General features: G+C 45.0%; 1 pseudogene; it reads left to right on the top strand.

Moving 5' to 3' along the window:
• Positions 1 to 23,173, top strand: part of LOC115193017 (GDP-mannose 4,6 dehydratase-like) — a 177,148-nt pseudogene extending 153,975 nt beyond the window's left edge.
• Positions 23,174 to 24,080: the final 907 nt, after the last annotated feature.

The raw sequence follows: 24,080 nt of genomic DNA, 5'->3' as shown, positions 1-24,080 counted from the left end.
CGTCCAGAAAGTCTGTGTCTGACAAGGAAAAATGCTACAGTCTCCTGCTTTTTTGGTCAAAACACAACGTGAGAGGAGGGGGGACGAGGGAGGAGAGAAAGGGGTGAGGAGAAAGGGAGACTGAGGAGAGGGGGAGGCTAAATACTTAGGGGTTTCAGTAGAAAAATAAATAGAAAAAAATGGTCCTGCTAAAAATCTTAGCTCCATTGCAGCCATTGGATGAAGTGTTTTCCCTTTGGTGGGACCTGGGAATGTGAAGTCAGAGTGTGTGTGTGTGTGAGTTTGTGTGCGTGTGTGTGTGTGTCTTGTAAATCATAGTTTGCTGTAATCTTGGTTTTCTGTATGTCATGGTTTGTATTGACCCAGGACAGTCTGGTCCAGATTAAGGCTCTAGTCATATCCAGCATGTTCACAGCACTGCCAACCCTCACTGACTAACCCCTCACCAAGGCCATGCACTGACACTCAGAGAAGCGAGAGGAGGAGGAAGGGACTGGGATGGAGAGATTATTGTGCCAGAAAGAGAAAGAGAGGGAGAGAGAGAGAGAGAGAGCAGGGGATTAGGATGGAGGGGTGATGGGGCCGGAGGTAGGAAGAGAAGGGTTATAGATTAAATGATAGGGTAGTGGAAGGGAGGGAGAGAGAGAGAAGGGTCAGTGGATGAAATGATGACTAGGCTAGAGGGAGGGAGAGAGAGAGAGAGCGTGGGGGCTGGGATGGAGGGATGAGAGAGGATGTGTGAGTTTAGGATGTCAATGTGCCAGAGAGCGGATGAGACACGACTGGAGCTCATACAGTAGAACTGTTGGAGAGTCTCTCTCCTGTCTCTCTCCTTGAATCAGTGAAGGATTCATAGTAGCCTACCTCTGGTCTTTGGCTGTCTGGTTTTGAAAGCCTTAGGATTTATATAACAACCACTGGTGGTGGATAGACCTTTTAGCTGACACATCTGATGTTAAGATCAGTATGGGGTAGCCTCTATAATATAGAGGGAAAACATCAGAGTGGCTATATGGGGAAAAACGGGGTTGGCTTAGATTGTTGAATATATTTAGTCTCCAATGTTTATTGAAAACAAATACATTTGGACAATGAGCGCTTGTTGTCTTTCAAATATACTATTTAATACAAAAGTATGTGGACACCCCTTCAAATAGTGGATTCGGCTATTTCAGCCACACCCGTCGCTGACAGGTGCATAAAATCGAGCACACAGCCATGCAATCTCCAAAGACAAACAATTGCAGTAGAATGGCAAATTTCTGCCCTACTAGAGCTGCCCCGGTCAACTGTAAGTGCTGTTATTGTGAAGTGGAAACGTCTATGAGCAGCAACGGCTCAGTCGTCTGTCCTCAGTTGTAACACTCACTACCGAGTTCCAAACTGCCTCTGAAACAACGTCAGCACAAGAACTGTTCGTCGGGAGCTTCATGAAATCGATTTCTATGGCCGAGCAGCCGCACACTAGCCTAAGATCACCATGCACAATGCCAAACGTCGGCTGGAGTGGAGTAAAGCTCGCCCCTCTGGAGTAATGGAAACGTGTTCTCTGGAGTGATGAATCATGCTCCTCCATCTGGCAGTCCAACAGACTAATCTGGGTTTGGCGGATGCCAGGAGTCGCTACCTGCCCGATTGCATAGTGCCAATTGGAAAGTTTGGTGGAGGAGAGAATGGTCTGGGGTTGTTTTTCATGGTTCAGGCTCCTTAGTTCCAGTGAAGGGAAATCTTAACACTACAGCATACAATGACATTCTAGATGATTCTGTGCTTCCAACTTTGTGGCAACAGTTTGGGGAAGGCTCTTTCCTGTTTCAGCATGACAATGCCCCCATGCACAAAGCATTATCCATACAGAAATTATTTGTCAAGATTGGTGTGGAAGAACTTGACTGCCCTGCACAGAGCCCTGACCTCAACCCCATCGAACACCTTTTGAATAGATTGGAATGCCGACTGCGAGCCAGGCCTAATTGCCCAACATCAGTTAACGACCTCACTAATGCTCTTGTCGCTGAATGGAAGCAAGTCTCCGCAGCAATGTTCCAACATCTAGTGGAAAGCCTTCCCAGAAGAGTGGAGGCTGTTATATCAGCAAAGGGGGGACCAACTCCACATTGGTTTCAGAATGAGATGTTCGACGAGCAGGTGTCCACATACTTTTGGTCATGTAGCCTACATCATTACATTTGTTGGTTAGCTAGCTAGCTAGTGAATTCTAGCCATATTAGCATTGCCATTAAATCGGTCAAAACACCTCAAAACAAGACATGGTATCAAGAAATAGGTGAAACTAACTGAAACGATTCACTTACAATTCCCCACATGACAGTTTTTTGTACTTGTTGTTAGCTATCTGGCCATCCAGAATCACAACAACTCACAGACTTCTGCCACACTGAATCATGCGCATCGGTTTCGTGGCGTTGTCAGCTAACCCATCTATACCTAGGAATTGAAAACTTTCCTGGAAAATAGAACCCACCTGAGGGAGTTGAACCTATATCGAATATGGGGGATTCTCGGAATGTCAGAATATCCGTTTTTATGGAATTTGTCCTCAAAGTCTGATGCTTGACTTCTTCATATACAATAAATGGCATACTAATGTCATGTGGAATGCATATGTAAAGTGGACTCTGTGTCTCACTGATTAAACACTGCCTAACCTAACGTAGCATGAGTAGATAGATGCCTGAGCAGAATCTCCACTTTCGTTTTTTTCAGGGGAAACGGAAGTTAGGTTGAAAATACTGTGTCCCTGAAAACCATAACCATCTGCTTTCTTCCAACGCCGCAAGTTTGTCAGGGGAAACGGAAGTTAGGTTGAAAAATACCGTGTCCCTGAAAACCAGAAACATCTGCTTTCTGCCAACGCCACTAAGGGTGAACACTGCCTAACAGGTTTTAAAACCTTTCTAAATGCCTGACTGTAAGTTAGGAGTAGGACTTACCGTAGTCACAGCTAAACATCTGTTCAAACATCTCCTGATTCACATACTGTGCATAACCTGATGTAAAGCCTTTATTAACACTATATAACTAGAGTTGGCTGTCAGTAGGCTATGTCAGCTTATTATAAACATGACATGAGTTAGTGGGTTGTTAGGGTGGATGTTTATAAAAGGTTTCATATCATCATTATCTCCAGGTGCTTTGCATATTGTTGGAGTTATGAGCTCACCTGACACAGCCCTTAGGGTGACAGCTGTGTGTGTGTGTGAACGTGTCTGCCCCTGTGTGTATGAGTATGTGCATCACTGTCTTTAATCCAGTCAGTTGAGCTCGGGCCGCTCCATCAGATAAGGAACAAAGGACAGTGTTGAGCAGCGAGCAACAGAGGAAATTGTCCTCTTCTACCACCATTTTGGGATGCTGCATCACACCCACACAGACATGCCACATACACACAGTCTTGTATAACTAACCTTGTGGGGATACACAATTCAGTCCCATTCAAAATTGTAGCCCCCTAACCTTAACCTTAAACCTTACCTTAAAACTAACCCTAGTTCCTAATACTAAATCTAATTCGAACACTAATTCTAACCTCAACCCTTAACCCCCTAGAAATAGTATTTGACCTTGTGCGGACTAACAAAATGTTTGTTTGTTTACTTCTGGTCCCCACAAGCACAGTTAACCATGTCCACCACACACACACACGCACATACACAACGCTACATCATACACGGAGCATTTACTCTTTGTCCTGTCTTTATTTAATCATTGTGCCAAATATGCCCATCTTTTGAATACCTGTCTGTCACTGAGCTAACATTTACTTACCAAGACGGGACCTAGACCAGTCTTGATGTAATTCATACTTATGTTTTAATCCTCCTCTCTCCCAGATCTCATGTGTCACTTCACCCTGGTTGGCCTTAGCCTGGTCGCAGATCTGTTTGTGCTGTCTTGCCAACTCCTATGGACGTTGTCACACCAATAATCATAGGAGTTGGCAAAACAGCACGAACAGCTCTTAGCCCAGGCTATGTTGGCCTTGGCTAGTATAATGACTGGTTCTGTGTGGAAACGCTTGATAGATGCCTGCTAATTGCTGTCATGAATCTAGTCAGCGGAGAATCTGGTTCCAGACCAGTTTGGTTTCAGGACCTAGAGAGTTAGTTAGTGTACCATATCCTGACTGCCCTTTGCACTGGAAATTGATTGGAAAGCAGCAGTAAATGATTGATGCTTGGTGTATTTCTGAACCGCTGGTAGTACAGTGCAGGTCTATGAGTTTAACCACCTATTCTACTCATGTATGACTTATGACTGCTGAGGCCGACCTCGACTATAATTAAGGGTTCCTTTGAGTGTGTGTGAGTGGGTAGAGGAAATTAAAGCTTACATGTTCTGACTTCTGACCCTATCATGTCGGTAGCTAGTGACCTGATGTCCTAAGTAATGTTTTACTTACTTTGACCATGTCGTCCAAAAATATATACTTTTGAATCCTCTCTCCATAGAACATTCTTCCAAGAGTCTTTATGATCATCCAGGTGCTTGGCAAACCTGAGTCAACTGTTTGGACGATATGGGTCGCATTAAGCCTGGAGAAAACCAAACAACGCATTCCACAGTTCGAACCTCATACCAACGGTAAAGCATGGTGGTGATAGTGTGATGGTTTGGGGATGCTTTACTGCCTCAGGACCTGGACGACTTACCTTAATAGAAAGAACCATGAATTCTGCTCTGTATCAGAGAATTCTACAGGAGAATGTCAGGCCATCCGTCTGTGAGCTGAAGCGGTGGTGCAGCTGGGTTATGCAGCAAGACAATGATCCAAAACACACAATCAAGTCTACATGAAAATGGCTAAAAAGCAACAAATGTAAAGTTTTAGAATGGCTTAGTCAAAGTCCAGACCTAATCCCATTTGAGATGTTGTGGTAGGACTTGAAACGAGCAGTTCATGCTTGAAAACCCACAATGTCGCTGAGTTAAGCAGTTCTGCGTACAAGAACGGGCCAAAATTCTTCCACAGCGATGTGAGAGACTGATCAACAGCTACAGGAAGCATTTGGTTGCAGTCAATGCAGCTAAAGGTTGCACAACTAGTTACTGAGTGTAAGGGGGCGATTACGGTTTCACACATGGGAGTTGCTTAACTTTGTTAATTAAATAAATGAAATAAATATAATTTTGTTATTTGTAAACTCAGGTTACCTTTATCTAATATTAGGTTTTGATTGAAGATCTGATAACATTCAGTATCAAAAATATGCATGCTGACATGGTCGCCAGGTGTACGGTGTTTCCTCCGACACATTGGTGTGACTGGTTTCCGGGTTAAGCGGGCATTGTGTCAAGAAGCAGTGCGGCTTGGTTGGGTCTTGTTTCGGAGGATGAATGGCTCTCGACCTTCGCCTCTCAAAGAGTCCGTAAGGGAGTTGCAGTGATGAGACAAGACTGTAACTACCAATTGGAAATCACGAAATTGGGGAGAGAAATTGGTAAAAATACAAAAATATAAAATTAAAATTAAACTATGCAAAAATAGAGAAAATCGGAAAGGGGGAAAAAAACGTATTCACGGCACTGTATAGTTAAATATAGATGTATATAAACAGAACAGCACATTGTTTCTCTACAGTAGTAGTAGGAGGTTATCAGGCCTGGGTCATATGATATTTCAGCTCTTAGGCCCTGACTCCATCTCCATTTTTAGAGCTGTAATTTCAATACTATTTGCCTAAACTGGGCACAAGATGGCTGCCACTGATTGTAAGAGTATCCGGGAAGCGGTTGCCGTGATGGATGTTGGTCCGAAGGGTCGTGCTGATAACAGTAGTGTATGATATCCATGAGGCTTGAGCTAGAACATGCTTTTAGCTGGCAACGTTAACGAGAGTGTGTGATGTTGGGTGTGTATGTGTGTGTTTGTGTCTTTGTGTGTGTGTGTGTGTGCGCTGTGTGTGTGTGTGTGTGTACACATGCATGTGCGTGCGTGCGTGTGTGTTGTATGTGTTTGTATGAGTGTGTGTGTGTGTGTGTGTGTGTATGTGTTGTATGTGTTTGTATGAGTGATCTCAAACGTTAAGTTAGGTGTAAATCATTATTCATATTCTCTTATCATTAGTTACGGGTAGGTTGGGCAGGCTGGACAGCATAGTAGGATTCAAGACTTTTCAAATAACTTTATCGGGACCCGGTGCCCTGGGCGAGTACTGTACAGGTAAGGCCCCAGGGACAGTATCAAGTATGGATTATTCATCACAAAACTGAGAGGCTTGAAGTCGATGTATAAATAATGATCCAGGCTCTATACGGTTACAACGAGATTATAGATTTTATAAACCGAGTGATCCGAGCCCTGAACACTGATTGACTGAATGCGGTGGTATATTAGACCGTATTACCACGGGTATGACAAAAAAATACTTTTTACGATTCTAATTACATTGGTTAGCAGTTTATAATAGCAATAAGGCACCTCTGGGGTTTGTGGTATATTGTCAATATACCACGGCTAAGGGCTGTACCCAGGCACTTCGCATTGCGTCATGCATAAGAACAGCACTTAGCTATGGTAAATTGACCATATACCGCACCCCTTTGGGCCCTTTTGCTTTAATACAGGCATTCCTTTGCACAGGATCGATTTTCCCACTCTTCTGAATCCTAGGCCCTTAATGGGTGATGTAATCGTGTGTGAGAGGACTTTCTGGCAGAGCAAAGTTAGGCAGCAGTAAGGCTGGACTGTATACTCGTGTTATGAGATGGGAGAGATGCCAGCATTCCATCTCCACCACAGAATCAGATCGTGCCATACTTAGTTAGGTAGTTTTATTTGAACTGCGTGCTTGTGTTGTGACTGTGAGGTACTCGTTTAGTAACAATGTGTTTTGTATTTCAGCTCAGTGTGTGTGTTTGCGTGTGTGTGTCCATGCATCCGTGCGTGCGCTTGTGTTAAACCCCGGACGTTAACAGCGTTCGCAGGGGCTGATTGGGTACTGATAGGATTCTCTGCATGACTCTAACTACATCTCTGTTAAGTGTTTATTGGGAGCCATTACAAATGTAAACTCTGCTGAAACTCTGGGGTCAGGGAGATACTGGGGTGTAAGTTTGGCTAGATCTGGGGTGGATGCGAGGGGGTGGTGTGTATCCATGTAGGTGAGGTGTGGATGGTTGTAGATTTGGCCCTGGCTGGATTGGGTGTAGGGTCAAGGAGTTAGAGTGCTGTGGAGGGGTGTAGATGGCTGTGTAGAAGGGTGTAGGTTTGGCCAGAGCTAGTGTGGGTGTGGCGGGGTAGAGGTGGAGGGGTTTATGTGGAGGTCAGGGGCTGGTCAAGTCATGTGAACAGGAAAGAGAACTCTGTGTGAACCTCACAGCCGTTTATCAGCCAGCTAATGATGCACATCAACCCTACAAGAGAGAGGGGTGGAGGGAGGGAGTGATGGAGGGGGAACAGAGGGAGGGGTGGAGGGAGGGAGGGAGGGATGGAGGGGGAACAGAGGGAGGGGGGAGGGAGGGATGGAGGGGGGACGGGGGGGAGGGGGTTGAGTGACGGGGAGAGAGAGAAATCCGGGGGTTAGTAAAGGATGGAAGAGAAAGAGTGGGTGAGAGAGAGTTAGGGAAAGAGAGAGGGAGAGGCAGGGGTTCACGTTAGCATATTTTTTGCATTTCCTGGTGAAAAATCGGTGTACATCACATCACTCAACTCCTGTATAAAACATTTTCTCTGGCTCAGAGAGAAACTGAGTTTCTTTCCCAAAGTACATCATCACACACACACACACATCATCATCATCATCATGACACAAGGGATTCTAACTGTAATTTAGCGGTTTAATTTGGATTCAAAATAAGCAGCCAGTCAAATTATCAAAATAATATTACTGCATTGATGTTACTGTGTTTGATACTTTAGTCTTTCCTGTGATAATTACTTGTAGCACACATGAGGATGGAGATTTCTGGTCATATTGGCCTTCTTGGCTGCCTTGACTGATTCCTTGGAATCAAACAGAAATGTGGCACGCTTAGTCAGGAATTAATTTGCTGATGATATTCCCAATCAAAAAAGGATCTAAGTCATTCAACACTCAATTAATTACTCATACAGTGCATTACACACACACACACACACACACACACACACACACACACACACACACACACACACACACACACACACACACACACACACACACACACACACGCACACGCACAGACACACACACATTTTTACATATACATTTACATTTTAGTCACAAGTACTACACAGATCATTCAAATAATCAAAGGTTTATGATGGGTTATTTGAATTAGCTGTGTGATGCTAGGGCACCCAGGAGGGGCCAAAGGACCGAGTTTGGGAAACCCTGAATTAGCAGACACTCTTATCCAGAACAACTTACAGTTAGTGCATTCAATCAATCAATCAAATGTATTTATAAAGCACTTTTTACATCAGCCGCGATGTCACAAAGTGCTATACAGAAATCCAGCCTAAAACCCCAAACAGCAAGCAATGCAGAAGCATAGTGGCTAGGAAAAACTCCCTAGAAAGGCAGGAACCTAGGAAGAAACCTAGAGAGGAAGCAGGTTCTGAGGGGTGGCCAGTCCTCTTCTGGCTGTGCCGGGTTGAGATTATAACGTTACATGGCCAAGATGTTCAAACGTTCTTTAATGATCAGCAGGGTCAAATAATAATAATCACAATGGTTGTAGAGGGTGCAACAGGTCAGCACCTCAGGAGTAAATGTCATTTGGCTTTTCATAGATGAGCATTCAGAGTTAGAGACAGCAGGTGCGGTAGAGAGAGAGAGTCGAAAACAGCAGGTCCGGGACAAGGTAGCACGTCTGGTGACTAGGTCAGGGTTCCATAGCCGCAGGCAGAACATTTGAAACTGGAGCATCAGTATGAACGGAGCATTTATATATCTATATTTTTATTTTATTTTTTTTCACCTTTATTTAACCAGGTAGGCCAGTTGAGAACAAGTTCTCATTTAGAACTGCAACCTGGCCAAGATAAAGCAAAGCAGTGCGACAAAAACAACAACACAGAGTTACACATAAACAAACGTTTAGTCAATAACACAAAAGAAAAGAAAAATAGAAAAATCTATGTACAGTATGTGTAAATGTAGAAGAGCAGGGAGGTAGGCAATAAATAGGTCCTAGAGGCAAAAATAATTACAATTTAGCATTAACACTGGAGTGATAGATGTGCAGATGATGATGTGCAAGTAGAGATACTGTGGTGCAAAAGAGCAAGAGGGTAAGTAATAATATGGGGATGAGGTAGTCGGGTGTGCTATTTACAGATGGGCTGTGTACAGGAACAGTGATCGGTAAGCTGCTCTGACAGCTGATGCTTAAAGTTAGAGAGGGAGATATAAGACTCCAGCTTCAGAGATTTTTGCAATTCGTTCCAGTCATTGGCAGCAGAGAACTGGAAGGAAAGGTGGCCAAATTAAGTGTTGGCTTTGGGGATGACCAGTGCAATATACCTGCTGGAGCGCATGCTTTGGGTGGGTGTTGCTATGGTGAGCAGTGAGCTGAGATAAGGTGGGGCTTTACCTAGCAAAGACTTATAGATGACCTGGAGCCAGTGGGTTTGGCGACGGACATGTAGTGAGGGCCAGCCAATGAGAGCATACAGGTCGCAGTGGTGGGTAGTATATGGGGCTTTGGTGATAAAACGGATGGCACTGTGATAGACTACATCCAGTTTGCTGAGTAGAGTGTTGGGGGCTATTTTGTAAATTACATCACTGAAGTCAAGGATCGGCAGGATAGTCAGTTTTACAAAGGTATGTTTGGCGGCATGAGTGAAGGAGGCTTGGGGGGGTGGAACATAAGGGCTAGCTAAGGCATATTGAGCAGGGCTGGAGGCTCTACAGTAAAATAAGACAATAATTACTAATCAAAACAGCAATAGACAAGGCATTGACATTAGGGAGAGGCATGTGTAGCCGAGTGATCATAGGGTCCAGTGAGTAGCTAGGCGAGCTGGAGGCATGGCGATTCAGACAGATAGCAGGCCAGGGCTAGCAGCAGGCTATCTTAAGATAGCTAGATGGGACAGCCACAAATATGAAGTTATTTTTTCCACAATAAAGTAATTGCTAATGGGGGGGAAGGGTTAAAATTGGGTGCGAGGGTGGGTGCTGTCAGATTATTTAAGATACTCTTTGAAGAGGTAGGGTTTCAAATGTTTTCGGAAGATGGCTAAGGACTCTACTGTCCTAGCTTTAGGGGGAAGCTGCTTCCACCATTTGGGTGCCAGGACAGAGAAGACCTTTGACTGGGCTGAGCGGGAGCTGCCCTCCAGTAGGGGTGGGAGGGCTAAGAGACCAGAGGTGGCAGAACGGAGTACTCTGGTTGGGGTGTAGGTTTTGAGCATAGCCTGGAGGTAGGGAGGGGCATTACGTCTAGCTGCTCCGTAGGCAAGTACCATGGTTTTGTAGTGGATGATAGCTTTGACTAGAAGTCGGTAGAGTGTGCTGAGGAGCGGGGTGACATTGGAGAACTTCGGAAGATTGAATACCAGGTGGGCTGTGGCATGATTCGATCTAGGAGGATGAGAACAATGGAGAGAGAGTCAGCTTTGGCAGTGCAGAGAGCCTCTGTGACACAGAGGAGAGCAGTCTCCGGTTGAGCGACCTGTCTTGAAGCCTGACTGGTTAGGGTCAAGAAGATCGTTCGGAGAGAGATAGAGAGAGAGTTGGTCAGAGACAGCCCTCTCAAGTGTTTGGGAAAGAAAAAAAGAAAGGTTTTGACGTCAGAGGGGTTGAGTGTTGGTTTCTTGAGGGGAGAGCGACTCTGGCCATTTTGAAGTCAGAGGGGATGCAGCCAGTGGTCAGGGATGAGTTGATGAGGGAAGCAAGGAATGGGAGAAGGTCTCCAGAGATGGTCTGGAGAAGGGAGGAAGGGATGGGGTTGAGCGGGCAGGTAGAAAGAGATCAAATCAAATCAAATGTTATTGGTCAAATACACATGTTTAGCAGATGTTACTGTGGGTTTAGTAAAATGCTTGTGTTCAGTGCAATAATATCTAACAATACACAACAATACACACAAATCTAAAAGTAAAAGAAAGAAATTAAGAAATATATAAATATTTGGACGAGCAATGTTGAAGTCCAGAGTATAAATATAGAAAGATAGATTATATATATACGTGATGGGATGAATAGACATTAAGGACAGTATGTGGATAGAATATATAGTATATCTGAAGAATATGTGGATAGAATAGTTTATGTAGATCAGTAGTTGAATAGGATGGACTATATACTAATTATATGCATATTCTAGTTTCTGGACAGGAGTAGTAACCAGATTAAATCGGGTACGTTTTTTCATCCGGCCGTGAAAATACTGCCCCCTATCCCAAACAGGTTGTTTAAGTTGGAAAAACAGGATGATCGAGCAGCAGTGAGGGCTCTTCGATACTGCGCGGTACTGTCTTTCCAAGCTAGTCGTAAGACTTCCAGTTTGGTGTAGCGCCATTTCCGTTCTAGTTTTCTGGAAGCTTGCTTCAGAGCTCGGGTATTTTCTGTATACCAGGGAGCAAGTTTCTTATGACAAATGTTTTTAGTTTTTAGGGGTGGAACTGCATCTAGGGTATTGCGCAAGGTTAAATTGAGTTCCTCAGTTAGGTGGTTAACTGATTTTTGTCCTCTGACGTCCTAGGGTAGGCAGAGTGAGTCTGGAAGGGCATCAAGGAGTCTTTGGGTTGTCTGAGAATTAATATCACGACTTTTGATTCTCCTTGGTTGGGGTCTGAGCAGATTATTTGTTGTGATTGCAAACGTAATAAAATGGTGGTCCGATAATCCAGGATTATGAGGAAAAACATTAAGATCCACAACATTTATTCCATGGGACAAAACTAGGTCCAGAGTATGACTGTGGCAGTGAGTAGGTCCGGAGACATGTTGGACAAAACCCACTGAGTCGATGATGGCTCTGAAAGCCTTTTGGAGTGGGTCTGTGGACTTTTCCATGTGAATATTAAATTCACCAAAAATGTGAATATTATCTGCTATGACTACAAGGTCCGATAGGAATTTAGGAAACTCAGTGAGGAATGCTGTATATGGCCCAGGAGGCCTGTAAACAGTAGCTATAAAAAGTGATTGAGTAGGCTGCATAGATTTCATGACTAGAAGCTCAAAAGACGAAAACATCAGGTTTTTTTTTGTAAATTGAAATTTGCTATCGTAAATGTTAGCAACACCTCCGCCTTTGCGGGATGCGCGGGGGATATGGTCACTAGTGTAACCAGGAGGTGAGGCCTCATTTAACACAGTAAATTCATCAGGCTTAAGCCATGTTTCAGTCAGGCCAATCACATCAAGATTATGATCAGTGATTAATTAGTTCATTGCCTATATCTGCCTTGGAAGTGAGGGATCTAACATTTAGCCCTATTTTAAGATGTGAGGTATCACAATATCTTTCCATAATGGCAGGAATGGAGGAGGTCTTTATTCTAGTGAGATTGCTAAAGCGAACACCGCCATGTTTAGTTTTGCCCAACCTAGGTCGAGGCACAGACACGGTCTCAATGGGGATAGCTGAGCTGACTACACTGACTGTGCTAGTGGCAGACTCCACTAAGCTGGCAGGCTGGCTAACAGCCTGCTGCCTGGCCTGCACCCTATTTCATTGTGGAGCTAGGGGAGCTAGAGCCCTGTCTATGTTCGTAGATAAGATGAGAGCACCCCTCCAGCTAGGATGGAGTCCGTCACTCCTCAACAGGCCAGTCTTGGTCCTGTTTGTGGGTGAGTCCCAGAAAGAGGGTCAATTATCTTTTGGGAGGGGCAGAAAACAGTTTTCAACCAGCGACTGAATTGTGAGACTCATCACTCCCCCTAACTGGGATGGGGCCAGAGACAATTACTCGATGCCGACACATCTTTCTAGCTGATTTACACGCTGAAGCTATGTTGCGCTTGGTGACCTCTGACTGTTTCATCCTAACATCGTTGGTGCCGATGTGGATAACAATATCCCTATACTCTCTACACTCATCAGTTTTAGCTTTAGCCAGCACCATCTTCAGATTAGCCTTAACGTCGGTAGCCCTGCCCCCTGGTAAACAGTGTATGATCGCTGGATGATTTGTTTTAAGTCTAATACTGCGGGTAATGGAGTCGTCAATGACTCGAGTTTTCAATTTGTCAGAGCTAATGGTGGGAGGCTTCGGCGTCTCAGACCCCATAACGGGAGGAGTAGAGACCAGAGAAGGCTCGGTCTCTGACTCCGACTCGCTGCTTAATGGGAAGAACCGGTTGAAAGTTTCTGTCGGCTGAATGAGCAACACCGGTTGAGCATTCCTACAGCATTCCCCTCCAGAAGCCATGAGAAAGTTGTCCGGCAGCGGGGACCGTGCGAGGGGATTTATACTACGATCTGTACTTACTGGTGGCACAGATGCTGTTTCATCCTTTCCTACACTGAAATTACCCTTGCAAATCAAATCAAATCACATTTATTTATATAGCCCTTCGTACATCAGCTGAAATCTCAAAGTGCTGTACAGAAACCCAGCCTAAAACCCCAAACAGCAAGCAATGCATGTGAAAGAAGCACGGTGGCTGGGAAAAACTCCTTAGGAAAAACTCCTGAGAAAGGCCAAAAACCTAGGAAGAAACCTAGAGAGGAACCAGGCTATGAGGGGTGGCCAGTCCTCTTCTGGCTGTGCCGGGTGGATAATTATAACAGAACATGGTCAAGATGTTAAAATGTTCGTAAATGACCAGCATGGTCAAATAATAATAATCATAGTAGTTGTCGAGGGTGCAACAAGCACGTCCGGTGAACAGGTCAGGGTTCCGTAGCCGCAGGCAGAACAGTTGAAACTGGAGCAGCAGCATGGCCAGGTGGACTGGGGACAGCAAGGAGTCATCATGCCAGGTAGTCCTGAGGCATGGTCCTAGGGCTCAGGTCCTCCGAGAGAAAGAGAGAAAGAGAGAATTAGAGAGAGCATATTTACATTCACACAGGACACCGGATAAGACAAGAGAATACTCCAGATGTAACAGACTGACCCTAGCCCCCCGACACATAAACTACTGCAGCATAAATACTGGAGGCTGAGACAGGAGGGATCAGAAGACACTGTGGCCCCATCCGATGATACCCCCGGACAGGGCCAAACAGGCAGGATATAACCCCACCCACTTTGCCAAAGCACAGCCCCCACACCACTAGAGGGATATCTACAACCACCAACTTACCGTCCGAAGACAAGGCCGAGTATAGCCCACAAAGATCTCCGCCACGGCACAACCCAAGGGGGGGGCGCCAACCCAGACAGGAAGACCACGTCAGTGGCTCAACCTACTCAAGTGACGCACCCCTCCCATGGACGGCAAGGAAGAACACCAGTAAGTCAGTGACTCAGCCCCTGTAATAGGGTTAGAGGCAGAGAATCCCAGTGGGAAGAGGGGAACCGACAAGGCAGAGACAGCAAGGGCGGTTCGTTGCTCCAGCCTTTCCGTTCACCTTCACACTCCTGGGCCAGACTATACTTAATCATAGGACCTACTGAAGAGATAAGTCTTCAGTAAAGACTTAAAGGTTGAGACTGAGTCTGCGTCTCTCACATGGGTAGGCAGACCATTCCATAAAAATGGAGCTCTATAGGAGAAAGCCCTATCTCCAGCCGTTTGCTTATAAATTCTAGGGACAATTAGGAGGCCTGCGTCTTGTGACCGTAGCGTACGTGCAGGTATGTACGGCAGGACCAAATCGGAAAGATAGGTAGGAGCAAGCCCATGTAATGCTTTGTAGGTTAGCAGTAAAACCTTGAAATCAGCCCTTGCCTTAACAGGAAGCCAGTGTAGGGAGGCTAGCACTGGAGTAATATGATCAAATTTTTTGGTTCTAGTCAGGATTCTAGCAGCCGTATTTAGCACTAACTGAAGTTTGTTTAGTGCTTTATCCGGGTAGCCGGAAAGTAGATCATTGCAGTAGTCGAGCCTAGAAGTAACAAAAGCATGGATTAATTTTTCTGCGTCATTTTTGGACAGAAAGTTTCTGATTTTTGCAATGTTACGTAGATGGAAAAAAGCTGTCCTTGAGGCAGTCTTGATATGTTCTTCAAAAGAGAGATCAGGGTCCAGAGTAACGCCGAGGTCCTTCACAGTTTTATTTGAGACGACTGTACAACCATCCAGATTAATTGTCAGATTCAACAGAAGATCTCTTTGTTTCTTGGGACCTAGGACAAGCATCTCTGTTTTGTCCGAGTTTAAAAGTAGAAAATTTGCAGCCATCCACTTCCTTATGTCTGAAACACAGGCTTCTAGCGAGGGCAATTTGCCTAACGATTGCGTCTGAAGCTGGGCTTGCAGCACAGCTATCCTCGCCGTAAGTCGATCGTTCTCCTGTATATTATGAGTACAGCGACTGCAATTAGAAGGCATCATGTTAATGTTACTACTTAGCTTCGGCTGTTGGAGGTCCTGACGAATCATGTCTAGATAAAGCGTCCAAAGTGAAAAAGTTGAATGAAAAAAAAGTTGAGTGAGGGAAAAACAAAAAATATAAACGGTAATTAAAAAGTAAAAACCGTAAAGTTGTCAGGTAGCAAAGTAAGGTTAGCAACAAAATGCACGGCAGCAAGTGAACAAGTCTGCAAGTTGTGACCGGAAATGATACTCTGAATCTCCCCTGCTTGCTCAGTTTGGCCGTGTTGTCAGCTCTAGGAAGAGTCTTGGTGGTTCCAAACTTTTTCCATTTAAGAATGATTTTCATATAAGAACGTAACAAAATGTTGAAAAAGTCAAGGGGTCTGAATATTTTCTGAATGCATTGTACATATGAAATGGGTAAAACATTATTTAAACATTATTAAAGTGACCAGTCTTCCATGTCTATGTACATAGGGCAGTAGCCTGTAAGGTCCAGGGATGAGTAACCGGGTGGTAGCCGGCTAGTGCCAGTGACTAAGTTCAGGGCAGGGTACTGGGTGAAGGCCTGCTAGTACTGACCTTGCCTTCTGGATGATAGGAGGGTGAACAGCGCGCTGCTGGGCTGGCTGTGGTCCTTGATGAACTTCTCGGCCTTCCTTTGACACCGGGTGCTGTGGTGATGCTATGGGCTGACCACACCACCCACTGGAGAGCCCTCCAGTTGCGGATGGTGCAGTTGCCGTACCAGGCGATGATGCAGCCTGGCAGGATACTCTCAATGATGTATCTGTAAAAGTTTGTGAAGGTCTTAGGGGCCAAGCCAGATTTCTTCAGCCTCCTGAGGTTGACGAGGCGCTGATACGCCTTCTTCACCACACTGATGTGTGGATGAACCATTTCAGATTGTCAATGATGTGTACGACGAGGAACTTGAAGCTTTTCATCTTCTCCACTGCGGCCCCGTCAATGTGGATGGAGGTGTGCTCCTTCTGCTGCCTCCTAAAGTCCATTATCAACTCCTTCGTTTGATGTTGAGGGAGAGGTTGTTTTCCTGGCACCACTCCACGAGGGCCCTCACCTCCTCCCTGTAGGCTGTCATTGATGGTAGTCAGGCCTACCACTGTTGTGTTGTCTCTTCAAACTTGATGATTGAATTGGAGGTGTGTGTAACCTCACAGTCATTGGTAAACAGGGAGTACAGGAGGGGGCTGAGCACTCACCCTTGTGGGGCCCCTGTGTTGAGATCAGCGTAGTGGAGGTGTTGTTGCCTGCCTTCACTACCTGGGGGTGGCCCGTCAGGAAGTCCAGGACCCAGTTGCACAGTTGCATTCTTACATAGGTATTCCTCTTGTTCAGATGGGATAGGGGACTGTGCAATTCTATTGCGATTGCATCATCTGTGGATCTATTGGGGTGTAATGATAATTCAAGTGGGTCTAGGGTTTCAGGTAAGGTGGAGGTGACATGATCCTTTACTAGCCTCTCAATGCACTTCATGATGACAGAAGTGAGTGCTACGAGCAGTCGTTTAGTTCAGTTACCTTGGCTTTCTTGGGTACAGGAACAATGGTGGACATATTGAAGCAAGTGGGGATAGTAGACGGGGTTAGGGAGAGATTGAATGCTCCATGTTCTGAGAACGCAGCTAGGGATGCTGTCAAGGCATAGGGTAGTTCTGTGTGAGTGGGACCAGTGGACTCAGTCGGCCGTGGTTGACAAGTGGTTGACAAAGTCGTCCACAGAGGGAGGAGGGAAAAGGAAGAGGTGGAGGATTAAGAAGGGAGGAGGATTAAGAAGGGAGGAGAGGTAGATAAGTGTTTCCTAGAGTTAGAGGCAGAAGCTTTACATTTTGAGTGATAGAAAGTGGCTTTAGCAGCGGATACAGAGGAAGAGAGAGGAGGGAGTGAAAGAATGATACAGTTAGTCCTCCAGAAGTTAGTTTTCCTTTTCACTCAGCTGCCTGCAGCCCATTTCTGTAACACGCACACTCTCAGTTATTGGAAGAACATAGGAATTACACACGGACATACTCGGAGATACCCAACTCTGATTGGTTAACCAGTCTGTCAATCATACACAGATCTTCTCTGATTGGCTGGTCTCTAGTGTGGTAGTCTGGGAAGGCCAATAAGGATCATGGGGTGAGGTCAGGGGTCAGGCTCATGGGAGCCATCAGCCCAGGAGCCAGGTAACCCCTAATGGGCCCCAGACACAGCCACTTCCAAACCCCAGGGGAATTATGGGTAATGAACATTCCATCATCACCATTGAGTAGGGGCAATGTTAACACTACCTTCCACCTCCCTACACACACCTGGGCAAAAAGGGTCCATATCAGGGGATAGCTTTACGTGCCACATTTTTGATATTATATAGAATTTAGACCATTTCTAGTGCATATTTTGAGTTTTGTGGATTTCCACCATATCCTGACACATTCTGAATCATGATATGTCTTTTAGACATAATACATTTGGGATTACTCCAAATATCACACATTGACATTTCCTGTGTCCGGATCTGGGCTCATCCAATATCCTGAGATATGTGGCATCCTATTATCTCTCTTCATGTTGTCAAATACTGACTGTATACATCTCATATCTGTGTTTTCTCAGACCTTACGAACACCCAGTGAAGTAGTGACGCGTGACATACGCCTAGTTTCCTGAAACGAGTCACATGTGGATGAATATTACATATGTAAGGATATCTATTGAAATTATGATTAAAAAAAATAAATGATCAGGAAATGACTACAGATATAATATATTTCTGAAAGTACGTGGATTTGTTTATGCCTAAGTATAAAGGCTTAGAAATGTCAGCATGTTGACGCATACCCTTTCCGGTGTTAAAATATTTTACAAATGTGTAAGCGTCTGCACACGCATCAGGGGCATGTCTTGGAGCGATCTCACCCCAGGTATCTCCCTGGACTCATACAGTAGCAGGGAGATTTCTGAGGTCCAGATTGGATGCATGCAGAAACTGTTCCATTACAGAGAGTATCCTAGCTCCATGTATGAAATTAAGGACATCTGTATCTGGAGCATGTCTAAAATGATAAATAGATAAAGATATCCCCTGATATTGACCCTTTTCTCCCAGTAGCACATGCATGCACACACACACACACACACACACACACACACACACACACACACACACACACACACACACACACACACACACACACACACACACACACACACACACACACACATTTCACTCAGGCTTCTATGACACACCCAAAGAGAGAGAGAAAGAGAGACAGTTAGAGGAAGAGAATACTGAGCATCTAATAAGAGACAGAGGTGGTCTACTCTCCAGGTATGTGTGTGTACGTGTGTGTGTGTATGCTATCTCATTCTGTGAGTGATTTATACAGGGTGAATATGAGAGCAGAGGGAGAAGAGATCAAATGTGTGGAGCGAGACGGCCAACTGCTGCTGTGTCCAACTGCACCGCATTACACGTGCTGATGGGCTTATTACACACACACACACACTTTCACTCTCTCGCTCTCTCTCTCTCCCTCTGTCTCTCTCTCTCTCACACACACACATACTCACTCCTCCAATTATAGCCCAGTGTGTTGATGTGCTTTTTAGAGAGCTATGATGAGAGGAGAAACAGAGAGAAGCACTGAGAGTTAATGTCACTTTAGTAGGAATCACACACACACACACACACACACTCACTCACTAACTAGAGGTCTTCACAGGTCCAAAAAGTGGGACCCGTTCCGAAATGGACCTGGGGCTTTCCCACTCGGAGCCGATACGAATAATTTAGTTTTTTTAAATATGGAGACCCATTCCGAACAGACTCGACGACAACTAAACCCGTTCCGTATAGACCTGATCGGATCCAGACCTGATCTGAGTGAGGGTAGCAGCAGAAATGTCCTTTTTTTAAGTTACTTTATTAACCAGAGCTGATAAAGCGCGAGAAGAGCGAGAGAGGTACCGCTCTAGCAGGCACGGGAGGGGTTGTACTGTGAGTGACAAGGGGAGCAGGGAGGGAGAGACGAGAGACAGCAACCAACCAAGCCGACTTGCGCTATAATGGACCAATAGCTGCCATAGCGATGCTACTTATCATCAAATATGATGACGTAGTACCTGCCTTCACTGCATCAAACCAGGAGTAGCTTATTAAGCTAGATAACATTAGCTAGCTAGGCTAATTAAGACTGCAGTGCATGTACTTTCTCATCCTACAGTTACAAATAACAACAACTCCATTCAGAATATTAAGTAGCAGCCGACATGTTCGCTCTATCCATCTCCTTTAACTTTTAATTCGGTACTTTTAATTCCATCCTCCGTTGATTAGGTAACTCCTAGCTTTTCCACACACGGAGGCTCTATAATTGTAGCCTATTGCCGCTTTGATCACTTATGATTGGCCAACAACAAGTTACACATGCCAGGCTCCACTCTCGTGAAAAGCAAGAGCAGTAGCATCAATTATCAAATGTATCTCTCCCTCTCGACTGCAGCTTTCACATTTGGATCTATACGGGCCCTTCCGGATAAATCAGTTAAAATTACACATACCCGAGACCCTTGAGAATCATGTCAGATCCGACCCAAACCCGTGACATTTAGAATTCTGGATCCGGACCCACTTAGGTACCGGATCGGGTCTCAGGGATGCGGGTACAAGTGGATCTGTGAAGACCTCTGACACACACACACATACACTCACACACAAACACGCACACATAGTCTCGCATCTGGAATTCAGCTCTAAGCATCAGGAATTAAAGGAATCTTGCTGCTCTTAAGGAGGTGTGGGTGTGGGTGTGTATGCGTGTGGGTTATGCATGCATAGCGTGTGTGTACGTGTGTGTTCCTCCCTGGCGAGGTGGTGTAATCAGAGACGAGGTGTTAGGGGTAAACTTTTCTGACCTTTTGGCTCACGTTCACCATAAATATTATGGAATTATCTGTAGACACTCTCCTCTCTCTGACTGCATCCCAGATGGCACCCTATTCCTTTTATAGAGCATTACTTTTGACAAGGGCCCATAAGGCTTTGGTCAAAAGAAGTGCACTATATGGGGAAAAGAGTGCCATTTGTGACATATACTCTGATTTTTTAATATAGTGCATCTCGGACCCAGGATGATCAGCTTTCACTGCTTTCAAGGGGATATATGCTAATAATTGTGCTATTCTCTGCTCTGTATGGGCCAGGCTTGGAATATAGAGTTTGAACACTAAAACAAGTCAAGACTAGTGATGGTTGATGTTGCTGTTTTTGTCACTGTAGAGCAACATAGTCTCAGAAAGTAGATCTCTCTATTCTGTGCATTTGAAAGTGAACACGATATGGATGTGTGTGTTTGTGACAATAAGAAAAAAACACTATTCAAGCATGTGCATGTGTTTATGAAAAGTGAGAATACTGTGAACTTGTGTGCGTTTGAAAGATAAAATACTATGACAGTGTGTGTGCCAGCACAAAAAGCCTCTGGGAGCTCTCTCTCCTCCTTTCCCACGGTATGTGTCCCATGAGCCTTTGCGGTGACGTCAGGACAGTGGTTTGGGTGGTGTGGTCCCCCCTTTCTGAGGTCACAGGTTCACTTCCTGTCTGTCAGGAACAGGAACATGTTGGTTCTACTCCAATCTGTGTGACCAATGAAGTGACTGTCTGTCTGTCTGTTTGTCTGTCTGTCTGACTGTCTGTCTGTGTCTATCAGTGTTTTAACCCCCCCACTCGGGGCTGATGCTTCAGGAGGAGAGCCAGAGGACTTGGCTGGCCATAGCGACAGGGGACGTCCATAGTGTCAGGGATTTAGTGGAAAAGTCCAATGGGCAAAACCATTGTGTAAGTCTACACACACATGCATGCACGCAGACACACGCACGCAAGCACAAACAAAAAAACACACACGACACATACCCGCATCTGTGAGTCAGAGAAGTACCCAGTCAGATGTACACACCTGTGAATGTTCACATCATGTTGTGGTAGAGGCAGATCAGTCAGACAGAGAGGTGTGTGACATGTTTTGTCTGCTACAGACCTTACAGCAACAAACTACCCACCGGAAGGGAAGAGGGAGCGATAAAAAGAGATAGAGGGGAAAGAAGAGGTGGACACCAGGACAGATGTAGTTTATGGGAGTTGCCCTTGTCACTCAACTAACTGATAACATCTCTCTCTCTCTCTCTCTCTCTCTCTCTCTCTCTCTCTCTCTCTCTCTCTCTCTCTCTCTCAATGCAATTCAATTCAATTCAAAGGGGTTTTATTGCCGTGGGAAACGTTTAAATTGCCAAAACAAGTGAAAAAACAAAACAACAATGACAAAAACCGACAAAGTGAATTAAACAAAACAAAGACAAAAACAAACAGACGTTAACAGTAAACATTGCACACACAAATAGTTATCTCTCCCTCCCTTTCTCTCTCTCCCTCTCTCTCTCTCTCTCTCTCTCCCTATATGTCTGTCAATTCAATTCAACGGGCTGTATTGGAATGGGAAACGTATGTTTAATAAACAAAAGTGAAATAAGCAATCAGAAAAGAACAGTAAACATTACACTCACATACATTTCAAATGTTATATTATGGAAATTGACAGTGTTGTAAGAATGTGCAGATAGCTGAAGGACTACAGGGAAAATAAATAAATATGGGTTGTATTTACAATGTTGCTTGTGCTTTACTGGTTGCCCTTTTCTTGTGGCAACAGGTCACAAATATGTCTCTCTTTCTTTCTCTCCATTCCTCCCACCATATCTGTCTCTCTCTCTCTCTCTCTCTCCAGGTGGGAGGGGAAGGATGAGAACGAGGTTGGTCGTTGCCAGTCAACAGGGGTGGTGCACATTCATATATTTTTATCTACATATTGTTATTCATTCCTTTACACTTGTGTGTATAAAGTAGTTGCTGTGAAATTGTTAGGTTAGATGACTTGTTAGATATTACTGCACGGTCGGAACTAGAAGCACAAGCATTTCGCTACACTCGCATTAACATCTGCTAACCGTGCGCATGTGACAAATAAGATTTGATTTGATTTGATTTGAATGTGGACCCCAAGTACTACCGTCCTACTGAAGTGTTGAGTCAACTGGGTGTGTGTGTGTGCGCGTATGCGTGTGTGCGCGTATGCGTGTGTGTGCGTGTGCGTGTGTGCGTTTTTGATGTTGGGGAAGTGTGAAATGCTGTTGACCTAACCTGGCTGTCGATCATAACACACTTTATGCCCCACAGTGACACATGAACTTGGAGATATGTCAGCCGCACTGTGATGCATCAACATAGACACTGGTGCTGTCAGACTCACAAACGCACACACACACACACACTTTTCTCTCTGTATTGTGCACGTAAGTTTGCCCACACACACACTCTTGGGTTGCTGACAAAGCTGTGGGCAGATGCACACTATCACAAACAAATTGAAGAGTGAAAAGATACAGACAAATACCTGAGAATCTGTGCTTTTTCTTTCCACTTATCAGAGATTAGTCTCATCAGATTTCTCATGAACAGAAACATCCAACATAAATAAACAATGCACGCCACTTAAAAACCATCTCCCTGACAACCATTAATATCAAACCTAAACCATTACACGAGTTGAGTACCAAAATAAACCCCAGGTGAACGCCTACACAATGTACTCTACACTAACGAGTGGTTGTCTGAGTTCAACCTTAAAGGGGTACTTTGTGATTTTCGCAATGAGGCCCTTTATCTATCTCCCTAGAGTCAGACGATCTCGTGGATACCTTTTCTTTTTGTCTCTGTGTCCAGTATGAAGGAAGTTACAGGTAGTTTTGTGAGCCAATGCTTACTAGTGTTAGGGCAATGACTGGAAGTCTATGGGTATTTACTAGCATGCTAGCAGGTACCTATAGACTTCCAGTCATTGCGCCAACGCTAGTTAGCATTTGCGCTAGCGCTAGTTAGCAACTTCCTTCAAACTGCGAGTAGAGACATAAAAATCGTATCCACGAGTTCATCTGACTCTGGAGAAGTAGATAAAGGACCTCGATGCCAAAATCCGGAAGTATCCCTTTAACCAACCCCTGGGACTAGCTGTGACTTGTACTGCAACTACCACAGCCCAGAGAAAATGATAGCTCTATCACCTGAATGAGGCTACAGTTCATGGTTTAGGCAGTTCGACTGAGCCTCAACAAGACCTGTACACCACAGCCAAACAAAAAAACGAAGGCACTCTCCTGTTCCACACAGTGACTTATAACCTCGACAAAACCACAGCACTTTACGGTTTTACATTGCTCTATCAGCACATATCAAGGGCTACAGTACACTCCCCTACTAACCACAGTTACCACACCATCTTCAATTTCACACAAATCCGTCAATGAGTGAAAATCAACGCCCAAGCTAGTACTTATTCTGCCAAAAAAACTGATTCTGACTAAGCTCCACACCCCCCCACCCCTCCCCACGCACACACCACCTCTTAAACACAGCACACCTGCACAAGTTATCCCTCTCTCTCCCCCCCTCTCCCATCCACAACAAATCTGCATGTATCAGTCACCCTCGATAACACTCACCAGACCAGACCGGAGCACACCTGCACAAGCCCTCTGCCCTCCCCCCAGCCTGCTCCCTCCCTTTGTGCGTGCTCCCCCCTATCACTCTCAGCCCAGTCTGTCCTCCCACCTCTCCTTCCCTCTCTCCCATCTCCCG

The sequence above is a fragment of the Salmo trutta genome, chromosome 4 (genome assembly GCF_901001165.1).
Source record: "Salmo trutta chromosome 4, fSalTru1.1, whole genome shotgun sequence".
Lineage (NCBI taxonomy): Eukaryota > Metazoa > Chordata > Actinopteri > Salmoniformes > Salmonidae > Salmo > Salmo trutta.
The sequence above is the reverse complement of the archived record's forward strand: the minus strand, read 5'-3'. Positions and strand labels throughout refer to the sequence as shown.